Source organism: Nannospalax galili, unplaced genomic scaffold (assembly GCF_000622305.1).
Source record: "Nannospalax galili isolate Female #2095 unplaced genomic scaffold, S.galili_v1.0 scaffold336, whole genome shotgun sequence".
Classification (NCBI taxonomy): Eukaryota; Metazoa; Chordata; class Mammalia; order Rodentia; family Spalacidae; genus Nannospalax; species Nannospalax galili.
In genome coordinates, this window is record NW_008343385.1 from 8626298 (window position 1) to 8650441 (window position 24144).

Sequence of the window (24144 nt, forward strand, 5' to 3'; positions counted from 1 at the left end):
AGTAGGCATAAAATTAAGGAGAAAGGCAATCCAGATATATCTGCGATGGCACGCAGCATATATTAATAAATGTGATACGTAATAGGAATTAACAGAAACTATTAGCAATCAATGATTTGGAATGTGTGATTTATGGGGTGCAGTGCCCTAACTCAAATGACTTTCCCTGTCTTTAGTCCTCCATACGCCTTACATCATTCTGTCCTGTATTATATGTTTGATGGCTTAGCTTCTATTTATTATATTCAGTGCCTTCGGGCAGAGTCCATCACCTTTATTTCTGGGCTCGTAAAACCTAGTGCAATAGATATCCAATAACTAAGTACTGAATTGCATCCGTGATTCAGATAATGTCAAAATATGCATACATTAATTGCAAGTATCTAAGATAGCAAATATAACATTGTCAAATCGTCACATAAAGTAAGCATAACAGGAACTTTCTTGCTGCTCTTGATGACACTGTAAGCATTTCTTCCTTTTTTTTTAAGATCAAATTCGTGTGGAATCTGTTATGTCACCCTTTTGATTATAAGCCTACTAAGGACAAGATACTTGCATTCATCCATTCACTTTCATGTTAGTGACTGTATTTGCTAGCACAGTACTCTTGTGCATATATTAGGAAATATGGGGGAAAAGGAAAATCCTTATTTCTCAGAGACTTCCCACTTAATTTTTTTAAAAAAATGATCCAAACATCACTGCAGGGTTTGTCCTGAAGATAGAAACACAAGAACTTAGTAGTCAGAAAGCAGGATTAAAAGTCGGGGCATCCTTGAAAAGGGAGCTCGAACTAGAAAATGCATTTTACCCGTAGATTAACCTTAGAAGAATACTGTATGCTCTTTGCTTTATGCTTACACATTCTAATGCTTGCATGGTATGGTGCCTTACTGTTCACAAAGTGATTGTGAGATGCTTCATTTCACTGTGACAGCAAATTAATGTTGACTTTCAGGATATGAAGAAACAGACTCAGGATAATTAATGAACTTGCCCAAGGTCACTCAGCTAGAAGGTGATATAAAGCAAGCAATTCATTAGTTTAGCTAAGGAGCACAGTGCCGTATCTAAAAAGCTTCTGGCCCCATCCAAGGGGGAGAATGTGACCCCTGAAGGATGGATTTGATCAGGCAGAGGAAATGGGAATCAGGGAGAGGATTCCTGCTAGATGGAGCCACCTATGCAAGGATACAAGACAAAAATGGCATGGTGTTTGAGGAAGTGACTCTGCACCTGTAGGAACCCAGGCATTCAAGTAGGTTTGGATTTTACCATCCATAGGTGAGGTATATGAGTTGCTTGGTGGACAGTATGGAAGTACTGCTCATGAATGGCACATTTGGGAGAACATCGTCCAGGGTGGATGTGCAGTGCTGAGTTTGGACTTTATCCTTTGAGTATAGTGAACCAAAGTGAAGGTTCAGCATTACTTAGGTGTGCTTAGTGCCTGGGCAAAATTGGATTGGAGAGTGAGGAACAATATCATAAGAATACTGGTGTCATAACTCATTTGAGAAGGGGTGAGACCTACAAAATTTAACCTGAAAGTAATGTAGACTTAGGTTTCTCTGGGCTTCTTTGCCAAAGCAATAGTTATGAGCCTATAAATCATTTGTTATTAACATAAGCAACAGCTGTTTTGTCTGTTTTAGCATTTTTCTGTCTACAGTGTACGTAGGTCCTGTGGGTATCCAAGGGCATTGTATAATCTACAGTGAAAACATAATAGTGTTTTCTCTAATGTCCTATAAGCTTTCATTTCATACGAAATCCTTTGTGCCTTTATTCTAATTGATTTTCTAAATTTATGTTTACAGACATCTTCACACCCTTTGGGGAAGAGTTCATTCCTGCATGGTCTCTTTCCTCAAATGAAGGCACTCAGCAATACTTTGCAGCTTCTGACTTTCCCTATTTTACTTTTCTTTTTAATTCTTTTGGAAACTCTGAATAATAACAATGACAGGTTTAAACGAACAGAAAAACCATTCACCAAGTTCCAGTATAGGATGGCAGATGTCCATTGACCATTTAGATTTTTATGGCCTAATTTAGTCCACTGTTTCTTGTCATTAAAGTAAATGAGCTAGTCGTGTCTGGTGTAAAAGAAAGGTATTAATTCACCCTTCCTTCTAAGCTTTATTCATAGATAATATTTGAACCAATTGTCAATCAAAAAAGAAATGTAATTTGTCTTTTACAGATAGGGAGTTAATATAGAGGAAAAAGCTGTAGGCATTTATTGTTTTGTCATCTTTTGATATTCTGGCTGCGTGTGGACATTTTAGATAAAAACTGATGATTGCTGAGTAATAGGTGCACTCCCCTGTCCCCATTGTTCCATCTAAGCTGCTTGTTTTGAGAATTATTATATATGACATGCTTAGAACTGTGGTTGGGCACCCAGTACTAGGTAGGTAACTGTTAACTATGTGTAGATCTCAAAAACTCTGTACCTAAAACAGATTAATAAGGTAACCACTGCAAAATTATCTGTTCAAAGTTTATTTTTGACCTGTACCTCAAAATATCGGTAAAGAATATTGGCAAGAAAGTGGTCAAAGCATTTAGTAATATGCTGTTAGGAAGAAGACATAAGCTTAAAATAGTGTTGTAGCTATTTGAGGCATTGATATGTGCAGTATGTATTGATGTGTGGCAAGTATATAATTTTCATTCACTAAAATTATTTTAATTGCCCAGTTTTTCATATGGATGTGTAGTTTCCAGAAGCAGTCAACCACGAAGCCACAGGTTTCTCTTCTGCTTTCTAATATACTTACTGTCTCTATTCATATTGTTATATTTTTAAAAATATTTTATTATTTTTATTTTATGTGTATGAGTGTATTGCCTTTGCATATATAAGTACACCCATGTTGTGCAATGCCCTTGGAGGTCAGAAGAAAACATCAGATTGCCCTGGAACTGGAGTTACAGATGGTTGTTAGCCACCATGTGGGTGCTGGGAATTGAACTCGAGTCCTCCGTAAGGGCAGCCAGTGGTCTTAACCACTCCAGCCCCACATTGTTATAATTTTAAGCCATTTTTACTTTCAAATACTTCAGAAATTAATCTCTTGTCTTCGTGGATATGTTGACATGAAAAGGAAATTATATTCCTGACAAAAATGAAATTTAAAAATTACAGCTTATCTCTCAATTATATATATATATATTATTTATTCAAGAGCAAATAATAATCCTTTATGTGGCACAGTGAATCATGGAACAATAGCAATCCAAGCAGATAGAAAGCACTCTTTTGTGATCAGTTTTTGCCTCCAATAAAGCAGAACTGTAAGAAATAGAGACCAAATGGTCATATGCCCAACTCTAAGGAAGTATTGAAGATTTATCTAGACTGTTCTTTGCATTATTCCCCAGTAGTCCAGATTAGAAAGCAGGAATAGGTTGCCCTGGAACTCTAGCTATGAACATTTACAGACCCTGGCAGAAGTCTTCTGAGAAACACCCCATCTCAGTCAAGTGTACTTTGTAACCTACTGAAATGGGATGCGATTGGCTGCTGATGTATATGGAGGGCAGGACTTGACACTCTCTGACCATGACCCATTCAAGACTTCTGTTAACCTTGGTTATTAGTTAAAAACTTCGCATATCATTTATTGATCCACCTTATTTCTGTATGTCTTGACTGTAGTAATGTATGTTATACAAGTGTCTTATGTAAATGCTTAGGGCAGTTTGGTCTCCTGCCCTTCCTCTTCTCCTTTTCTTTCTACATGCACTATTTTGCTATAAAAAACATCTTTTATGCTCTTTCCTCTTCCAATTTTTTTTTTTTTTTTTTTTTTTTTTTTTTTTTTTTCTTATGTTTGTATCATTTTTGTATTTTCTGCCTCTGGGTAATGGCTGTTATTCTGAAATCCATTTCTACACCAGTGCCTGTGGTTTGTGTTTTGTTGAGGTCTTTGATGTCTGAAACTCTACAGCTGATCCCTTTTTGTAGAGAACAAGAAAAGGCTGGATATGCTAGCCAAGGCATCCTCTTTAAATGATAGATACTGAGGGGATGAGAAGGGGGGCAGACCGGGAGGGGAGGGAAATGGAGGCTGTTCACAGGAATTCTAAGTCACGATTACTGGCAAAAGAGATTGAAAGTAGTACTAGAAGCCTGGGAAATTGGGAAATCTGATCTAAGACCTTTATCTTTTCATGAGTAGGATGGAGTTTAAACTGCATATGTGTCACCAAGGAAAACTGATAACACTGTTATAAGATAGGGATTCAGACAGTCCTTTCTTTTGTGCCACAATACATTCCTAAAAGATCAATTAAAAAATATGAAAAAGGAAAAACATTATAAACATAAAACATTTGATCATGCATCTATACTGAGAAATTGTACCTACATCCCTGCAAAAGTTAAACCGCTGTTAAATAAATGGACTCTTGCAGTGAAGAGCATAATATAGATACTTTTAGTATTCCTGTGTTAGAGAATAAGTGAAACCTAAAACAGTAAAGAGTTAGAATTGATTCTCCCAGAGAACTATAGACAAAGAAAAACAGATGTGATCATAAGAAGTAATTCTGTTAGGTACTGCCTTCCGGGTCTGCCAAATTGCCAACAAGAATAAACTATATATTCATTAATGTTTATCCTGAAGTCTTACTAAACTATATCAAGATCTCTTCATAATCATTGTTCTTATATGTTCAGGTAAACTGTTAAATGCCTACCAGGGGCCAAGCCAGCCTTTGTTAATTCTTACGTATTCACATACCACAAATATCTGGGAATCTTGGAAAAATACAAATTACATCTGAGTGGCAGCTGGCATTTGGAAATACCTTGTAAGCTAAGCTTTTATGTGTTATGATGTAGTTTTTACTATATGTGTAGAAGTCTGTATTACTAATTACCCATTAGTAATTAGTATTACTAATTACTAATTCTTTGTCTACTTCATGGACCATTATTCTGAATATTGATACAGACTTGCCCTTGAGACACATAGTGCAGGACAAAGAACTAAAGGAACTCTGGTTTCTGAATCATGCCGTGGAATGTACTGCTCAGTAACTTGAAATGATACAAAGGGAGCAGAAACTAGAGTGATTCTAAGTCTTAAAATGGAAATAGTTAAATGCAATCCCACCTTTGTATTTGACTTGTTACCAGTGGCCAACTTTCAGTTCATATTTTATTGACTGAATCCATTATGGTTATCTTACAAAATTGCTTCTAGCTAGGCCTCCAGGGTATCTCATGTCTACCCGGTTTACTGACCTACTCCTTCAGTAAAATCTGCATTTGTGGGAGTGAGGTGTAAGGGAGTTGATATCAGGTATCTTCCTCAATTGCTCTTCACCTTATTTATATAATTTTTAATTTATTTTTTGAGAATTTCATACATCATGCATGCAGTTTATTTTGATCATGTATGCCCACTACTCTCCCCTCCAACTCTCCTGGATCTCCCCCAGTCTGCCCCCTCCCACATTCATGCCCTCTTAATTTTATAACCTACTAAATCCAATTAGTGCTGCCCATATGTCCAGGATGTGGGGCTATCCACTGGAGCATAAGCAACCCATCAGTGGCCATACACCCAAAGAAAAATGACTCACTTCTCTAGCAGCCATCAACTACTTCCCCCCTTATTTTTGGAGTCAGAGTCTCTCACTTATCCTGCAGCAAGAATGGTTGGTCAGCAAGCCCGAGGGATCCTCCTGTCTCCACCTCCCCAGTGCTAGGATTATGGGTGCTTGGCCCTCTACCCAGCTTTTACCAGATAACCCATCTTCCAGCCCCAATACCTGCTTTTTTTTTTTTTTTTTTTTTTTTTTTTTTTTTTTTTTGCCAGCTGTCCTGGCACTCACTATGTAGACCAGGCTGGCCTTGAACTCACAAAGATCCACCTGCCTCTGCCTCCTGAATGCTGGGACTTAAAGGCATGCCCATCACGCCCAGCCTCCAATACCTGCATTTTAACACCTGGTATGTATTTAACCTTCCTCCACGTTTATGATTTGGGAAATGAAGTCTTTGACTCAAAAGACAATCATCAGAAAAAGTCTAGTTCAAACTAAACTAATTTGGGGTGCCACTCAAAATGGCTGCCTAAGCATAGTTAGTAGCACCCACTGGACAGTGTGGTTGTCTGCTGCTGAAATGAGCCCTTATTGTACACTTAGCACTAAATAAAACAAATGTAATATCTCTAATTTATGAATAGAGACTCTTTACTCAACATTCTCATTACACAGCCAGCCTCTTATTCATGCCTTATTAAGATTAGCACAAGTTATCCATGTTGTGTTTTTTGCGTTTCACTAGGAAAAAACTGAGACATACTCTTTGTTGCTGCTGTTAATTGATCATACTTGGGATTAAACCCAGGGCCTCACACATGCTGGACAAGCCCTCTGCTACTGAGCCACTTCTCCAGCCCAGACCTTAACAGTATATACATATATGTCTGTGTGGGGGAATGTGCACATGAGTATAGGTGTCCACAGAGGCCAGAGGTGTTGGAGCCTGCTGGAGCTGGTGTTATAGGTGGTTGTGAGCCTCCAGACATGGGTGTTAGGAACCAAACTTGAGTCTTCTGTGGGAGCAGTACCCACTCTTAACCATTGAGCCATCTCTCCAGTCCCCACCTTGTTTTTTGAGACAGGGTCTATCACTGGGACCTAGGGCTGAGCCAGCTGGCCAGTGAAACCCAGAAATCTGCCTGATTCTGCATCCCCAGCACTGGGATTGCAAGTGCATGCCATCACACCCAGCTTTTTTAATGTGGGTTCTGGAGACCAAGTTCTTGGGCTTGCATGACAAGCATTTTATCTCCCCAGCCCACAATTTATTTTTTAAAATGTTTATTATTTTGCCTACTTTTTTATTTTATGTAAATTATGCTATCAGGCTGGCAAGATGGCTCAGCAGGTAAATGCACTTGCCGCCAAGCCTTGACAACTTGAAGTTGATCCCCAGGACTCATGTGGAAAGAGAGAGCTGACTCCTTTTAAGTTATCTTATGACCACCATATGCATACTGTGTTACATGTACACCCACATGCTCAAGCGCACACACACAGAATAAGTAAATAAATAAAATAGTAAACTACATTGTTGTAAGTTAGATTTACTCCTGGGATGCAAGGGCTCTTGGCTACCAGGCCCTCTGTCTTTATGACCTACCGACTGGCCAACACAATGTTTCTCCAAACTACAGTTTAGGGAATAAAGACATTTATTTGGGCTTGCCAACAGAGTTTATGATGAGGAGGGGTTACTTACAAAGGCATGGATACCCCTGGGCTTTTTTCCCTACATCTCCACTGAGCTTTCCAGATCTGCATCCACTGACCCACAGGCCCTAGATGATGAAGCTCATACCTCCTCCCTGGCTTCTTTCCATGTCTATCCTTAGACCCTCCCACCTCATGCAGTTGAAGCTGACTGATTGGGTGGGGGTGGTGACTGTCTCCCTCCCTTTCTCTGGAGTCTCTTAGGGTTCAGACATCCATCTGTTGTTGGTCCTTGAGAGGACACACCTATCCAACAACTGTCTATTACTTTTTTGATGTGTGTAGCTACCTGTGTATAGTGAATGCCTAGTACTAGAAAGGATTCTGTCTTACTGAAAGACCTGCAACCCATCGAAGAAGATGGTAGACCACATACAGGGTTCACAGGATGAACCTGGTTTGCAGCAGTGGTTTCAAATCACTTTTCATCCTGCTGCAGCTCACTAGTTTCATCTCTACTACCTCCATTTCATCCTGACCTGCTTTTCTAGAGAATCCGCTTTGTGTAGGGCGAATATGAAGGGCCACCGGAACCAGACTGGACTCAAATCCCAGCTCTGCCATACGCTATCTGTGTGACTTTGGGTAATTTAAATTATCTGTGTCTTTGTTTCTTCTGAAAATGTGGACTATAGTATCTGCCTTTTAGAATTTTAATGAATGAGTAAAATTATCCATTTTCCTGTCTGTCCTACCCCTCTAAATTTACACACTACTTGACATTCTTGGCTTTCTTGTTTTGATTTAGGATCTCTTTCCTGACATGACATTTTCTTGGCCTTCTGTCTTGGTAATCACCTCTCAAATAGGCAGAGCCCTGGAATACCAATAATTATTGCCTGCATTTGAAAGAAACTGTGATTTTTTTTGGCCTGGTCTCCAGACCCCAGAAAAGTCTGTGCTGTTTTGAGTCTTTCTGGCTTGGACCTCAGAGAAGAGCACCAGTCATTCTCTTACAGCTACTTACTGTGGGAAATTCTTTCCCATAGAAGCACTCTAAAACCTTGAGTATCTATTTTTGAGGGACTGACTGTACCCCTAAAACTCATTTAGATCATCTCTGCCACCTACAAAGATTTTTGATACAACAGAAAACTTTATAGTTTTCTGAAAGACTTTTCAGTTTTCAGTTGAGGCAGAGCCAGAAGTGTTCTTGGTTTTCTGCCATGTTGGCAAAGGAAAATGCCCCACAACAATCCTTACAGTGGAGACCTCAGCATACAAACTTTGCAGGATTCTTTTAGCTGACCTCCAGCTGAGCCAGCAATAATAGGGATGGCAGCAGTAGAATATCTGACATGAAATAACCTTGAATCTACTCTTAATCCAGGAATTTGAGACAGCCACCTCTTTTACAGCATTGGCAATAAAGGCTGTGTGGACTCAGAAAGCAGATCTTTGTCAGATTGCTTTAGTTTAAATCCTTGTTTTCTGTAATTACATGACTATAAACAAGTTCTAATCTATGGCCTAGTTTATTCTTTATAAATGTGGATCATGTCTGTACCCTAAGATTCAATGGAAATATATGTAGTGTTCTTACATGGTTGAATAAGTGTTAGTTATTGTAGCTAAACCAAACTAGTATAATTTTTTAAAATCTGGAGTCCTTGTCTTCTGGAAATTAAATGATGTGATAGGCCTATTTTATTTGTGAAAATCTGGGGGGGGTGCCAATGGGGAAAGGAATATAAAGATGTTTAAGGTGGCTGTATGAAATACACAGAAATCCAATTAAAAATTTACAAAGAAAAAGTGTGGAAACCTGTGACAAGTCACATTGGCTTAAACTTGACTGTATTCACACATTCATGAACACATTCCTTGGCTCATTTTAAACCAACTTAATCACCATATAGACCCTCAAGGTGAATAAAGTGAAGGCCTTTCTAGGTGTGATGTGAACAGTGGGAGACTGAGTATTTGCAATGCCCGTCTTGGGTTCCTCTGTCTCCAGAACAGTATCCTATCTTGGACATAGTGTTTGCAGGGTTCATTGAGCCTAACTTTAAAAACGCAGAGTCTCAGGGCTGGAGAAATGGCTCAGTGTGTAAGAGCACTGGCTACTCTTGCAGAGAAGCCAGGTTCGATTCCTGAGAACCCACATGGCAGCTCTGTAACTCCAGTTCCAGGGTAGGAGACAGGCATTAATAAGGGAAATATAGATAAAAATGGGATTGTTTTAAGGGGGGAGGAGGGGAGAGTTATATAAGGAACCTTGGGGATAAAGGGAAAGAAGGAGCTCAAGAGAGGTGGGACCATAGGAGAAGGGTATTATAAAGGGAGAAATGGGAAAAATGGGGGCACTTTAAGTGGGGAAACCATGGTGGAAGAGTTAGACAATGTGAGAGATAAGTAATGCCTAGCTAGTTTTAAAAAACCAGAGGGAACCATATTAATCCAACAACCTACTGACAAATTATACATACAACTAGTTCAAGGAACAAAATATATGTCTAGTCAAGGTTTGTCTGAGAATGTTTGATTTTTGCCCCAGCTTTATCTACACAGCACATGGTAATTAAAAGTACCAGACTAGTAGAACTAACTTTCTTGGATGTTTAACAACCGTACTTTGAGGACAGGTTTTGTTCCTTGCCCTCCCAGGTTGACTAAGTTCCAGGGGACTATGAGCATCTCTCAAAATGTCCTGTAACTGTGGTGAGTCACCTGTCCTCTTGATCAAGGAGGCCATGGAGACCCCACCAAATGGACTTGAACCAGTGTCCAGTCTATAAAGAGGAGGGTCAACACAGAGGAAACATTTCCTCCATGCTTCCAAGCGAAGCCAGCCACAGTCGATCAGGACCTTTGACTTGTCTTCACATAGATGGAACTGGTAAAAGAAAGGAGCCAGGGACTCCTCCCAAGCTCATGTGACCCCTGAGGAACAGATCCTCAAACGACCTTAAGAGCAAAAATAAATTGGTTTATCTGGTCCAATTGTATGTCCTTAAACACCCAAGAGGGAAGTATAACCAAAGATTAAAGGGGCCAACATAATATCATAAGAGCATATGCATGGCTAAAGGCTACATAACAAGCAACAATGCCAGATAGGAGATACCTTCCTTTGAGTTGTTGGCCAGGGTGGCCCAAGAGACTCCGAGAGAGTGACCCAGCACATAACTGGGAAAATGAACAGCAGACCCCAATCTTATCTAAAGGAATATTGACAACTGATTGCTGCTAAATGAGGAAGAGCTGATCTTCCTAAAACAAGGAACTCTAGATAGGCTGACTAGATTCAGGGGATGGGCAAGCACTGGGGAATGGCTAAGGGTACTGACAACACAATGGACAGTAACAGGGATTACAGAGTATATGGGCTTAAGTGGCAGGGAGATGGGGGGGATATGGGAGGGTGCCATTTGGGATGTTCTGTATGAAGTACAAAAAAAATCAACAAATTTTAAAACATGAGTTATATTTGAGGAAGAAACAAACATTTGCTTCATGTTAATTAATAGAGGTGAAAAACATTAGCATTGAAATCTGCCTGATGATTTTATATCCATGCTAAGGTAACAAGAATCTCAGAAAGTAACCGACTATGACTAGTAATAATCAGATACATAGAATAGAGATTAGAGACGCATGTGCAAACATCTAAGTGTTGGTAGCATTAAAAATGAGTTTTTCCTGTATGAAACAGTATATTTTAAAATGAAATGGAGATCTTTTTTAAAGGTTAAAACCTCATTCAGTTTTATGTCTTATAGGGTTTATACTGAGTTCAGTATTGTATAACTGTATTATTTCCACTGTGAACCTAAAAATTTACAGCCAATTTTGAAAGAGATGCATCTTTGCTCTGGAAATTGTTATTGAATATGTTAATGCTGTAATGCTGCAGCCATTTTTATGGCCTGTAGAGTAGACATGATTACTAGCTTTTTTTTTTTTTTTTTTTTTTGTCTTTTTGAGACAGGGTCTCCTTGTAGCCCCAGCTGTCCTGGAGCTCGCTATGTAGACCAGGCTGGCCTCAAACTCACAAAGATCCTCCTGCCTCTGCCCCCAAGTGCTGGGATTAAAAGTGCGCCACCACGCCTGGCTTGATTAAATGAAAATTCTTGGCTGCTGCTGGCTCTTTTTTTTTTTTTTTTTTTTTTTTTGCTGGTATAATATCTGGTCTAACTGCTGCTGCATTTAATTTCTTGTGCTCTACAGTAGAATAAATGTTCATAGCACCCTGAGAATTCATATTCTGAAATCCTAACCCATAAGGTGGTTGTATTGGAACATGGGAAATGATTAGGTCATGAGGGCACAGTCCTGAACAGGATTAATGCATTTATAAAACAAGCCTAGGGGATGAAGAGATGGCTCAGTGGTTAAAAGCACTGGCTACTCTTGCAGAGGACCCAGGTTCAAATCCCAGCACCCACATGACAGCTAACAACCATCCATAACTCCAGTTCCAGGGGACTCTAATACCCTCTTCTGTCCTCTGTGGGCATTGCATGACATGAGTGCACTTACATAGACGCAGGCAATACACTCATACACAGAAAATAAAAATAATAAATAAAATACTTTAAAAATTTTTTAAAGAAACCTAAAGGAGCTTATCTGCCCCATCTGCCGTGTGGGGATACAGCAAGAAGATGCTGTTTGTGAAACAGAAAGTAGGACCTCACCAGACACTAAGTCTGCCAATGTATTGTCCTTCAACTCCCCAGTCTTCAGAACCATGAGGAAGAACTTCCTTTACAAGCCACCAGTTTATGGTATTTTGTTATAGCAGTGGAGATGGACTGAGACAGCTTCCTTACCTCCCCCATTCTTCTCCTCTCTTAGAGCTCTGTGAAAATAGACTCTTAGGATCTGTCTTCACATCAAAGGACTTACCTTTTATTGTTATCACCAAGAAGAGCTGAATATTGGATTACCTCAGCAGTCAGAGTACCTGCAGCAATTTCATCTTCAAGTCGTAATATATGTTTAATTTTGGTACCTGGGCCTGCTTCACAAGTAGTCCTGGCAGGAGGTGTCAATTTTGGAATTTTTGAGATGGTGGGAAAATAGAGTTAATTATAACAAGTGACTGAAGACTCTAAAAGGATATAGCCAGATTTAACTACTGCATGTGGTTTTAGAAACCTCAGAAGATACCCTATGAATCAAAGTAATGCCATATTTAGAGTAGGATTTATAGTTTACAAAGTGCTTCCACATATGTGACGTTGATACCCATTGTTACCCTGTTATGTTACTCACGATAAACTAAGACTCAGACAGGTGGGGATGGGACTGAGATTGTAGCCCAGGTCTTCAGTGTCTTTAGCCAATTCTTTTTCTCCTACATACTGTGTGTGACCTCACAGCTTACACCATCTGAGCAGGTTCTAAAGTTGGGTTTTCAGAAGTTCCTAATATCTTGGATTATTTTGTAAACTCAGAAATAGTTCCTTGCAGTGCTTATTCACCTGTTTGGTAGTTTTCTAAATATATTCCTCAAATAAGTTTCTTGTGACTTCAGTCCTAGAAGTGTCTTAATGGTGTCCTCCTCCACTTTTTATACAGGTTCTTTTGTGTCTATTCTTCAGCATTCTTTCCAGTTCCTCTTTTTTTTTTTTTTTTAACAAAAAAAAAAGATGTTAGTTTTCCTTTTGATTTCTGTCACATTTAGAGCTCCAATTGAGGTGGTTAGTTTCATTTGCTCCTGAGCTGCAGCTTTGATGATCATTTGTTGCCTCTTCCTATGTGTTATGCTTCTTTTGTACTGTTAAGTGCTTTTTTTCCCCTCATTTAAAAAAAAAAAAAAAAAAAAACTTGAGTTAGTTTGACTCAACAAATACCCCCTGTTTTCTCCGGGTAAAAGAAGGCAATCGTCACCTCTCAAGCAGATAGCTCATCCAGAAAATTTGTGATTGGCATGAGTATTAAAGGTCCTGTTGACAGGAACAGTGTTGATGTGTGTTTAAAGGCATAGAATCATGAAGGGATATGGCATTCTGAGGTTCTATTTGGCACAGAGCATTGGAAATAAGGTAGAAAAGGGCGAAGAAAACTAGATAGATAGGAAGAAGATTGGGGTGAGCTTTTTCACTCTGAATTTTTAAATTTTATCCTGTGAAAATGAAACATTTGACAGGTGTAAAATGGGGAAGTAACCAGATCAGATTTGCATTTTAGATTACGACTTTGGCAGCAGTGCAGAAGATAAATGGAAAGCTGGGAAAGGAAGCTCATAATGAGAGAGAATCTCTAGGGAGTTCTGCACTTCCAAATGAGCCAGGAAGGGCCTAAGTTGGCACTCTGGCTATTTGGGATGGAGGAAGATGTTTAAAGTGGTAGAATATACAGTATGTATGCATTATGTGTATGTAAGAGGATGGTGTGAGCCAGACTATCTCCAGTGTTTTTTACTTCATTGGATTGTGGGATAAGAAAATTTTTCTGCCCAATCCCAGCTTGGGATGTCAGAGAAAAGCTAAAAGATAATTTTGACACAGTGCATTTAAGGTGCCTGCTGCAGTCGGGCTGAAGATCCATGGGAGTTGATGGTACATAGGTCTAGAGTTGTGAAGACTGTAGGAATTCAAAGTGCAAAGATCCTCTGTAAAATAGTGGTCCCCAAAATGGAGTATTCAAAGTACTGTATTTGGGGGTGTTATGTTGGAAATATTTAGGTTTGTATTTAATTTCCATTTTGTCCTTTTAATTTTTCCATTTTTGTGTATCTCAAAATGAATAAAACATTTTAGAACAATAATACACATGCATAATTTGCAACTATATATGTATGAGAATGTGCTCAAGGTATTTTTAACTTTGGTAAATGACTGAATGTGGAAATAACTCATTTAAACTGGCTGTGAAATAGTTTACTTTTGAGCATTTTACTTTATGGTCTATAACTTGGAGATCTTCTTTAAAGCTACATAGTGTTGGATACAGCCTCCAGAGACTAATTCATTGTTTATTAAGAAGAATTCTTGGGGCTGGAGAGGTGGCCCAGTGGTTAAGAGCACTGGCTGTTCTGCTAGAAGACCCAGGTTTGAATCCCAGAACCCACTTGGCATCTAATAACCATCTATAACTCCAGTTCCAGGGGATCCCATGCACTCTTCCATCCTCAGGGAGCACTGAACGATATGGGTACACTTATATATGTGCAATACTCATACACATAAAATTTTTAAAATCTTTTAAATTTTTTTTAAAAAGAAGACTTCTGGAGGCTGGATAGATGACTCGGCCCTTAAAGCACTGGCTGCTCTTTCAGAGTACCCAGGTTCAGTTCTCAGCACCCATATGTCTGCTAATAGACATCCATAACTTTACTTTCTGAGGATCTGATTCCCTCTTTGGCCTCCACAGGCATTGCATACACATGGTGCACTTAGGTACATGCAGTAGAAACACTCTTACATGTAAAATAAAAATAAATGTAAGAAAAAGAATTCTCAAAAATCTTGTAGGTTAACTCCTCAAGTGGTTTCTGGTATGTGATCAGTTTTGGAGAACACTTGTTAAAATTATAGAAAGCATGCTGAGTAGAGAGAGGACATATGTGTGAATGACAGTCTACTTAGTCTAAAGATTCCAGCTATGCCAATGCATATTTTTATTTTGGTCAGCATTATGGCTGTGTTGGGAATAGAATGGTTGTTGTCAGTATAGAATTGATGATCTCCACGAAGATTAATAAAGTTCAGGTGTTACATATTCCATTTTTTTGCATAAATATTTCTCCCACATCTATGCACTTTATATCAAACTAGCCAAGTATCTAGATAAAAAAATTTTCCCTAAGCGTGTGAAATTCTGCATGCTTAGATCTACCAAAACATTAAACTTGGAAAGTTAGTATACAGTGACTTAGGATTTAAAGTCTGTTCCCCAAATAGAGGGAAGGGATTGCTAAAATAATCTTAAAAAAATATGCTTTCTGCAAATCAAAATTTGAGGGAAAATGTGAGTATAATGTGAATGTCAGAAAAGATCGTATAATAGAAAAGTTTGGGGACTATTATAGGCTGAGTTGTGTCCCCACAAGCTCCATATATTTGAGCCCCACCCTCCAGTGCCTCAAAATGAGAGTATAGGTGGGACTCTAAAGTAGTGAAGTTAGAATGAGGCTGATAGGGTAGGCTCTAATCTACCCTTGTCTAGTCTGACTGGTGTCTTTATAAGAGGAGGCAGTTTGGACATGCACTGAAGAAAGACCATGTGAGAACATGGTCAGAAGGTGACCGCCTGTCAGCCAAGGAGAGAGGTCTCGTAAGTGCTCAAGTCTTCCCAGGATATCAAGGTGCTAACACCTAAATTTTGAAATCCTAGGCTCCAGGTATGAGAAAACAATTTCTACTGAATAAGCTGCTCAGACTGTATGTAATATTTTGTTATGGCAGCCTGTTCTGTTTCTCTGTTGCTGTGATAAAACACTGACCAAAACCAACTTGGGGAAGAAAGAATTTATTGCATCTTATACTTCCAAGTGACAACCCACCTTTGAGGGAAGTCAGGCAGGAACACAAGCAGGAACCAAGAAGCAGAAGCTGAAGCTCAGACCACGGAGGAACACTGCTTACTAGCTCACTCCTCTGACCTGTGGTCGGCCTTCTTTCTTATACAACCCAGGACCATCTGCCCAAGGGCAGCACCTCCTGCAGTCATAGCAAACTAATTGATAGGAAGGCAGTTGATTTTTATAGCTATACTCATGAAGACCAGGCAGGCAGGTTTTAAAACTCTTTAAGAGCATCAGAAGAGTTGGCATTTAATGTATAATTGTATTTTCAGCTTCTTACCTCTATGAAACATAAACTTAAACATAGTTAATGGTAGATATTATTGATATTAACTTAAACATGATTCTGTATTCTTAGTCTGATTACTACTTTCAAATATGACCCAAAGTATGTTTGGAGGTGTAAGTAGTTCTTTTGTAAGATGGCATTCTACATACTGGTAACTGCTAATCCAACTTTGCAATTGTAACACTGCAGTGAAGCTCAGCGGCTTCATTAGGACAGTTACTTGATTATTTTCATCTACATTATTTATTACATTTATCAGTTAAATATTTGTTACCTTTCTATCCAGTATATTTTATCACATAAGCAGTCAACTTGTTCATTTTAATTAATTTTATGATGATAAATCTCAAACATAAAAAGGAACAAACAGCATAACTAACAGTACTTCTTTCACCTAGTTTTAAAAATTAAACTCTCCAGATGAATCAGAATCTCCTCTGACCTCTCCATTCACCGTTCTTCAGCATAGAGATAGCCACCCTATTAAATTTGTTTATGCCTCTGAATTTTTTAGATTACTATTCCAAGCCATACTTGGCCTATTTTGACTTTGTGTATACAGTGCCATTCTGCTTGTATCCTTCTGCAGCTTTCCTTTTTTGCAGTGGTAGGTTATTGAGGTCTCTCCATGCTGATACATGTAACTCCAGCCCTTTTTTTTCTGTGCTCTGCATAGTCATAGTCGTATTCCATTGCATGAATGTGCAAGTTCACTTTTCTCTTTGCGCATTTAAGTTGTTCCTTTGGGGCCATTATGGACATTGCTACAGCACTTATCTTTATCTCTCCTTGTGCAGCTGTGCCAGAATTTCTCTAGATCACATACCTAGAAATGGAAGTGTTGCAAATTCTGCCTCTCTGATTACCAGTGAATCTGAGCATGCTTTATGTCCAGGCAGTATTAGGTTTCTGCTTCTGTGATAAATCTTGTTACATAAATGTCCAGTGAGGAGATAGCTACTTTTTCTAGCAAGTTTAATATAAAGGTCTATTAACAGAGGAATAAGGCAAATATAACTGTACTCTTGGGATTGAGATAGAGAATACCTGAGGAAGAAACCATTTCTCTGAAGACTCAGACCTAGTTGGCGAGAGTGGCAGTGTTCACTGAAGTGCTGTCCCTTCAGGAATGCTGGACATTGGCACTCTGACAGCGGAAGAGCCTTAAACTGGAAGTCACTACAAGTTGCCTGAGGGTGTGCTGGAAAATCGTCCAAAAGGAGGTGCCTAGCAGTTGTAACATGCCTCTACAAAATGGTCTGAGCAATTTGGGTGCCAAGAGAAATTTCCCACACAAAAGTGCCGTTTTTGTAAATATGTGGACTCTGCTGAAAATTGAAATGTGCGTCCCTAGGAATCAAGCAAAGTGAGAACACTGGAAGCAGGAGGGGAAAGCCTTCCTCATAAACAGGGCACCTTTTGCCTGTATATTTTTTCAGATTTGTCATGTGTGTGTGTAATATATATGAGTATAAGCTTGTGTGTGCCATGGCACACACATGGAGATCAGAGGAAAACTTTTGGGAATCAGTTCTCTCTTTCCATTGTGGGATCCAAGGATCAAACTCGGGTTGTCAAGTTTGCATGGCAGTGCTCAGTGGGTAAAGCCCCATCTTTTGCCTATATTTATAAACTAACTTTATAGAATGTATTCTTTTTTAGTGATGGATTTTTTATTTTTTGAGAGCTTCATATGTGATTGTATTTACATCATTTCTATCCCTTCCTTTGTCCCCTCTAATTGCTCCCATGTCCCCCCATTCCCTCTCAAATTCATGACCTTTTCTGCAAATATTATTACATAAATACATATATGTGTATACATACACAGCCTACTGAGTCCATTTAGTGTTGCTCGTATGTGCGTATGTTTACTGTTGACCACTGGAATTGGATAACCTGTCAGGAAGCTCATCCCTGGAGAAAACTGATTCTTCCTCACTTCAGCATCCATTGGCTGCCTGTAGCTCTTCATCAAGGGGTGGAACCTTGTGAAATAGGCCCTATCCATGGTCTTGTTTAGGCAACCGTGTTGAGATTTCATGAGTGCAGCTTCCTTGTCATATCTAGAAGACTCTAGCAGCAGAAGTCCTGGTCCTCTAGCTCTTAAAATCTTCTGCCCCATTTTCTGCAATGTTCCCTGAGCCTTAGGTATGGGGGTTTCATTGTAGATTTATCAGGTAGGGCTGGGCACCCCATGGTCACTTACTGTACTTTGACCAGTTGTGGATTATCTCTCTTGTTGGTGGATCCTAGCTCTGAATCTTTAGATATGTATATAACCTGAAGTAACTGCAGAACCAGGAAAGTAGAAAGGGACCACAAAGGGAGAGGAAGAGAAGGAGCTCTGGAGATGGGGATAATAGGACACAAATGCTATGAAGTGGGAAATGAGAAAAATAGGGTCCCTTTAACTGGAGAAGGGGGAGGGAAAGTAATACAGAAGGAGAGGAAGGAAAGGTAGCACTAAAGATGCTTGAAAACGCCACAGGGACACGTATTAGTGTATAAGCTTACTTAACATACATGTATGTGTATATGTGTGAATACACACACACACACACAATTTTAAGTGAAGTTATGCCACATGGGGTGATAATGTTCCCCCCAAGAGCTATAGCAAAACCTTCTGTGCCAGCAATGGGAAGCCTCTCTTTGTGCTATTGGTCAGGGGTGTCCAAGAGCCTCCCAGAACTTGAAGGTAAGACCCTCTTGCTGAAGCTACCACATACTTTGGACACAGGATTTGGAGGAATAGAACTGGAAATGACCTGGAAGCCCCTCCCTGAGGACTAGCACTCATATCGTCAGAAGGTACAATGCAAACTGCCAAAGGAGAAAATAATTAGTAGTCCTACCTAGTTGTAAAACCTACAAACCACAACAATGACCAGCCCAGCAAGATATCCCCAGTGGTCCAATAGTGACACTTTTATCTTGGGGGATAACCAGCAGCTGTCTAATTGGACCTAAGGCCTGCCCAATAGGAGAGAATTCATACCTGGTACTGTAAACCCAGCCAAGTACCCATGGCTATAGAGGTCATAGATCCTAGAGGACAACATACTACTGCCATTTTGTAAACCAGTATAATTTCTAACTGTATTCTAAATAATTTTCCTATACCCACAGTAAGTGTAGCTCTTACCCCTCATCAAAAAAGCTTTTTTTTTGGCAACAGATGGAGACTAGTACAGAGAACCACAATTGGTCAAAATGCAGAGAATAAGTGTTTATAGAAGGTATTCTTTTAAGGAAAACATAGAATGGTCAGATGAACTAAAAATAACTTCTCCCAGCCCTAAGTTATTTTTTACTTGTTTATTTTTTAATATAGTGGTAGTCACATTTAAATTTTTATGTAGTTTTCTGTCAAGTAAAGATAGTTTATCGTCATTATATTCTAGAACTCTGCAGGATTTTCAGTATCATGAATACATGAAGGCAATTGTGTTGTAAATAAGGCAGGCTTAATGAAAGGTATGAAGAGGGTGTACATCCTCCTGTGATAGCAAAGAATGTGTAGACTCTTCACAGTATTAGTATAAATGGTAGATGTTATAAAGATTGTTCCATGTGCTCTACAAATAAAGTTAGAAATCAGGAGACACTAGATGTTTAGTAAGCAGATTGGTAGGCAAAATATGTCAGTAATATAGAACAGTAAATAAAATATGTTGGCTATTATGGGCATTGAGAACATGTAAAAACATCACGATAGAAGATGGTTTTACTTTTGCTAAGGAAATCACTTGAGAAAAGAGCTTTTTTCAGAGACCTTGATAGAGTAATTAATTTTACAAAGCTTCGTTGAAGGCAAACTAACCTGTGTAGCTTCCTCTACTTGCCTCAGAGCAATAATAAGTGAGCACAGTAGACAGTGGTGATGTAGACAGTGTTTAATGTGTCTGCTATGGCCAGAACCTCTTCAGTTCTACCTCCCTCTACAGCACTTGTAACTTTCACAATAGGCTTCTTATCCTAATAAAGTATTGGCTAGAAAATGTAAAATTATATGGAGCATATTCTGTTTCCTAACAAAAGGTTAAATACTTAGAGTATTCCATACATTATGGAAAGATAGTTTTTTTTATAACATCATAATTATCTAAAGTATTTCATTTCAGTAATCATGGTGTTGTATTACCATGATTTTTATTTCATGCGTGTAATTGTTTTGACTGCATATACGTAAGCACACCATGTATGTGCATTGCCCATGGAAGCCAGAAGAGGGTGTCAGATCCCCTGGAATTGGAGTTAAGGATGGTTGTTAGCTGCCATATGAGTGCTGGGGACCAAACCTGGGTCCTCTGCATGAACAGCCAGTGCTCTTAACTGCTGAGCCATCTCTCCAGCCCCTTACCCTGATTTTAATTGGAGGTCCCAAGCAAGGAAATTGTATTTGAATAACTGAAACCTTTTATTTCTATAAAATGAATTTTAATTAAGAGCATATTACATATCAAACATTGAGGTGAAAATTTTTGTTTGACTAGGTCTAATTAATTTGTTTTGGCAACAAAGTTTAAAGAGACTTACTAAAATAGCAAGTTACCTACTCCCTCTTACCAATTCTTAACAGCGTGCATGATCTACATAGAAAACTCAAGCTACACTAAACAGGTCACAGAAGAATCACAGCTTGTTGAAGCTCAGTGCCTCTGCTGTAGCTACAAGGAAGAGTCCCTATCAGCATTATCTACACAATCTCAGCTACTGTTAAAAAAAAAAAAAAGAATGAAAATACTTATGGGATGTAATTTCTGCCCTTATGGAGAAATACATCCTTGAGGGCCAAAATTGTAACTTAGGCTGCATTTTTCTCTTTATTACATTTATTTTGGGGGTAGAGGGGACATGTATGCCATAGTATGCATGTGAAAGTCAGAGGACAGCCTGTAGAGTTGGTTCTCTCCTTCCACCATGTGGGTTCTGGGGATTGAACTCAAGACCTCGGGCTTGGTGGCAAGCACCTTTACCCACTAAACCATCTTGCTGGCCTGGATGCATTTTTTTTTTTAAATAAAACAGTGTAAAAGATGGCTGGATGGAAATAGTTTACATTAATTAGTACACATGTAATGGCTTTAAAGAGGCCTCTGTGGGAATGCTCTGGGAATTTGGCCACCATTTATAGTGTTCATTCTATGAAAAGTATATCCAGAATTCCTAGATAGTTTACAATAAGCCTACAAAGTGAAAAAAAAAACATTTTCCTTCATTTTCTACATTTCTTTTTTACACTCCATGTGTTTCTTATTTCTTCTAGTCTTCTGCTTTTCCTTTCTAATCCTTGTTGGTTTCTTCTTCCCTTGAATAACAATAATCTGCTACTCTGTTTCCCTTGTGCAGTGACTGCTTTCCTCTCCAAGTCATGTGGTCAGTTACCCTATGAGTTTCTCTAAAGGTGAATTATAGGCATACCCTGGATCCTAAGTCCAAGAACATGGCCAACCCAGAGGAAGAAAGCTTTTAAGATCTCTGTATCTCATACAGCACACAGAACTATAGGGATGGAACTTGACCTCAGAAACAGGCTTTTAAAAATCTTAGTTGTGAGCTGGGTGTGGTGGTGCATGCCTTTAATCTAAGCACTTGGGAGGCAGAGGCAGGCAGATTTCTGTGAGTTTGAAGTCAGCCTGGTCTACATAATGAGTTCCAGGCTAGCTGGGGCTACAAGGAGACCCTGTCTCAAAAAGACCCCCCCCAAAAAAATTATTGTTTTTCTGGGTAAATGTAGCTTTGTATGTTTGGTTTGCGTTTTGGTTTTGGTTTTGGTTTGTTATAGTTTTTTGAGGTAGGGTCTCACTATGTAGCCATGGCTGCCTTGGAACTCACTATGTAAACCAGGCTGGCCTCAACCTCATGGAAATCTCCCCACCTCTGCCTCCCAAGTGGTGGGGTTAAAGGTGTCTGCCACCACACCTGGCCTTAAATGTAGTTTTGTATACATAAATATTTTTTCTTTTAGAATACCCCCACCTATACATGAGATCCACTGAAGCATTTGCATAAACAAAATATTTATAGCAGAAATGGACCTTGGAATTATTTTCCTGTCAAGAAAAACCCATATTCTTTTATTATACAATAAAGACCTTTCTCTATAATTATGATTGGGCAAGTGTTGTAATTAGAATAATGACCTAGTTGTTTTCTGATTGGTAGGTAGCAGTGATAAGTCCTAATCTGTTTATGAAATTGATTTTCCATGGGTATTCTAAAATAAAGAGGCAGTATTTGTTAATCTGGTTCTGATATATTCTTTATATTCATTAACTTCCAGCCTTTCTATGCTCTTCTTATACATAGTCTATTGTGTAGCAATATGTCCAGGTTTTGCCATCCTATAACTACAAAGTGTGACATTTAAAAACACTATGCACCAGGGTATAACATCAGTTAGCCTTAGATTCTACAACGCATAATTTTGAAAGCCAAAATAGTAGTGTTTAACCACAAAGGGGTATAGTCCTTAACAGATGTGGCTGTCTGAAGTCAGAGTCATGTGGCAACTACTCTTCAGTCAGGAGCAGAGCCACCTGCTTTTACCAAGGAATGAGGAGCATGTATGGAGGTCAGAATGACTTACAGGATTCCAGTCTCTGAATCTGGATCCTAGGGACCAAACTCAGGTCATTCATTGGGCTTGGTAACAAGCACCTTTGCCCACTGAGTTTCATAATGGATATTTTAATGCCTGTTGTATGCTAAGCAACATGTATCAGTTCTCTGTTGTTTTTTATTATTTGGTTTTTGTTTTTTATTTTTTTTAAATTAACACACAAAGTAACAGTTTTCCTTATGGCATTTTCACATGTACTTTTGGTTGATCCCCGCCCCACCACACATACACACTCCTCTCCCCGATCTCTTTGCCACTCTCACCCCTTTTACACTATCTCCCAGTGTTTCCCCTTCCACTCTCACATCACATGTGTTTTATTACCCTCACCACCAGCCACCCAGAAAGCCTTTTTTTCCCTTGTTCATGGTCCCTTTTCTAGTTTCCTGGTCTACCCTTACTCCCACCTAGAGATGTTTAAAAATTAAGTTAGGTCCCCACATGAGAGAACATGTAGTGTTTTTCTCAACCTGGGTTACCTCACTGATGTATTTCCCCAGTTCTATCCATTTTCAGGAAGTTTTCATAAGTTCATTTTCTTAGAGCTGAAAAAATTTCCATTGTGTATATACTATATTTTCTATTCGTCTGTTGATGAATGTCTAACATGGTTCTGTTGCTTTGCTGTTGTGACTAGTGTAGCAGTAAACATGGTTGTGCAGGCATCTCTGTGGTAGGACAGAGTCCTTTGGGAGTATGACTGGAGTGGTGTAGCTGGGTTATATGGTAGATCTAGTTTTTGAGAACCTGCACACTGATTTCATAGTAGCTGAACCAGTTGGCACTCCCACAACAATGAATAAGGGTTCCTCTTTCCCATATCCTCTCAAATGTTTGTTGCTGTTTGTTTTCTTGATCACATGGCCATATTTTGTTGTCATCCTTTTGTTTTCTGTTATAACCACACTGGAGTAAATATCTTGACATTGATTCTAGACAGTTTATCAAGATGCTATAAAATATATTCTAGAAGTACAATTGCTTTGTAAAAAATTATCATTGTTTCATATTTAAAGAGATAAATGAGCCAAGCATTATGACCCATGAACAAAGGGAAAAGAGGCTTTGGGCAGGTAGTGGTAATAAGCCTCATGTGATGTGAGAGTGGAAGGGGAAATACTGGGGATGAAGAGTGCAAATGGGATGAGGGAGGCAAGGAGATTGTCCTAGTTTGTTCTTCATTGTTGTGACAAAATACTCTGACCAATACCAACTTGGGGAGGAAAGAGTTTATTTGTCTTACATCTCCCAGGTCACTGTTCATCAGGGAGCCCAAGGTAGGAACTCAGGGAAAGAACCTGGAGGCAGGAGCTGGAGCATAGGCCATGGGGGGATTCTTCTTATTGCCTTACTCCCTGGACCAGTGCTCAGCCTGTTTCCTTACACAACATAGGACCATCTCCCTAGAGGTGGTACCACCCAGAGTGGGCTGGGCCCTCCCACATCATTCAACAATCAAAATAC

At 39.2% G+C, this 24144-nt stretch overlaps 1 protein-coding gene across 7 annotated transcripts in view; it reads left to right on the forward strand.

Moving 5' to 3' along the window:
• Nucleotides 1–24144, forward strand: part of Ddhd1 (DDHD domain containing 1) — a 93373-nt gene that overhangs the window by 1691 nt on the left and 67538 nt on the right. The window lies entirely within an intron of this gene.